This window comes from Palaemon carinicauda, chromosome 33, assembly GCF_036898095.1.
Source record: "Palaemon carinicauda isolate YSFRI2023 chromosome 33, ASM3689809v2, whole genome shotgun sequence".
Classification (NCBI taxonomy): Eukaryota; Metazoa; Arthropoda; class Malacostraca; order Decapoda; family Palaemonidae; genus Palaemon; species Palaemon carinicauda.
In genome coordinates, this window is record NC_090757.1 from 45,311,342 (window position 1) to 45,313,841 (window position 2,500).

Genomic DNA, 2,500 nt, shown 5'->3' on the forward strand with positions numbered 1-2,500 from the left:
AGGGGAAATATGGTTTTACGTTACCTTGGAATTTTAACAAATCAAGATGGCTGACTGACGTCCAATTTTGGAAAATAAAAATCAAAACCGGTTTAGAATTATTACGTAATAATTGAACGAGCCTCTTTATCATAGAAACAAATAAAAGATTGTTAAAAAATTAATCCATAGGTCTATTTCTGGATATCTATAATAACTTTCTGATATATCATAAAGCACATTATCCATATAACTAACTTTAATGATGAACCTGGAGCATAGGAATGGTAATGAGCGTATACATGGTACCTTATTACCCTACATAAACTATTGAAATACACAGTAAATAAGGTTGTGGTGTCCTTATGGGTAACATCTCTGCCTGATTATTATTATTATTATTATTATTATTATTATTATTATTATTATTATTATTATTATTATTATTATTATTACTTGCTAAGCTACAACCCAAGTTGGAAAAGCAGAATGCTATAAGCCCAGGGGCCCCAACAGGGAAATAGCCAAGTGAGGAGAGGAAACAAGGAAAAATAAAACATTTCAAGAACAGTAACAATATTGAAATAAATATTTCCCATGTAAACTATTGTCAAACGGTTGTTCGAGTCCCACTCTAACTCGTTAGTTCCTTTGGTTGCTGCAATCTTAAAGGGGTCTAGGAGAGCATAGAGGTCTATCTGTTGAGTAATCAGCAGCCATTGCCTGGCCCTCCTTGGTCTTAGGCACTGATATGTATATATGGTCAGTCTTTAGGGCATCGTCCTGCTTGATATGGCAATGTCACTGCCCCTTGCCTCTACCATTCATGAGAGGCCTTTAAACCTTTAAAATGGGACAAGTATCTTTACACACATTTCTATGGCGTTTATTGTTAATTTTCTTTTCTTAGCAACTAAAAATATTGCAGAACTTCTTATGCATTATTATTATTATTATTATTATTATTATTATTATTATTATTATTATTATTATTATTATTATTATTATTTTTATTATTATTATTATTTCTAATATACTTAATGTACGAACTTTCAATAGAACAAGAAACATGATATATGATACCTTTATAAGTAAGCTTCAAGAAAATATGCGGAAAAAACTACTAAAGACAAAAGATAACGTAAGTAAGATTAATAAACATCCAGATAGATAACAGAGATATAGAAACAGCAATATGTTGGATAATACTAGATTATTTCTCATGGCGTTCGATGTTACATTGCCTTGACACTTGTAAACGTTGACACTAATGACACTCCTCCGGAAACAAATGTAATTTAAGTCTGTGATATTCATCAATATATTGTACATTAAACGCCGACACAGAATTTACACAAATATCTGAATGTAAAAAAAAATCATTTTTACATTTTTATGCCATTTGGCTGTAATTTCATAATTATCTTCAATTACTTTATTTTCGTGTTCTATAATCAGGCCATTTACACATATCTGAATGACAATTTTAATTTTGACATTTTTTATTTGATACCATTTAGCTGTAATTTCATAATTGTCTCCAATTACTTTATTTTCGTGTTCTATAATCAGGGCGTTTACACAAATATCTGACTGACTAATCTAATTTTTACATTGTTTTATTGATACCATCTAGATGTAATTTCATAATTTTTTTCAGTTACTTTATTTTCGTGTTCTATAATCAGGGTGTATACACATATATCTGACTGACAAATTTAATTTTGACATCTTTTATTTGATACCATTTGGCTGTAATTTCATAATTGTCTTCAATTACTTTATTTTCATGTTTTATAATCAGGGCATTTACACAAACATCTGACTGACAAAATTTATTCTGACATTCTTTTATTTGATACCATTTAGCCTTAATTCCATAATTATCTTCAATTTCTTTATTTTCATGTTGTATGTATAAGGAATTTACACAAATATCTGACTGACAAAATTCATTTTGACATTTTATACCATATGGCTGTAATTTCAAAATTGTTTTCAATTACTTTATTTTCATGTTCTATATACAGGGAATTTACACAAATGTCTGAATGACAAATTAAATTTTGACATTCTTTTATTTGATACCATTTGGCTGTAATTTCATAATTGTCGTCAATTACCTTATTTTCGTGTTCTATAATCAGGGCGTTTACACAAATATCTGAATGACAAGTTTAATTTTGATATATATTATTTTTTTTTAATACCATTTGGCTGTAATTTCATAATTGTGTTCAATTACTTTATTTTCGTGTTCTATATACAGGGCATTTACATAAATATATGACTGACAAATTTAGTTTTGATATTTTTTTATTACCATCTGGCTGTAATTTCATAGTTATCCTCAACTACTTTATTTTCGTGTTTTATAATCAAGGTGTTTGCACAAATATCTGAATGACAAATTTGATTTTGACATTCTTTTATTTGATGCCATTTGGCTGTAATTTCATAATTGTCTTCAATTACTTTGTTTTCATGTTCTATATACAGGGAATTTACACAAATATCTGAA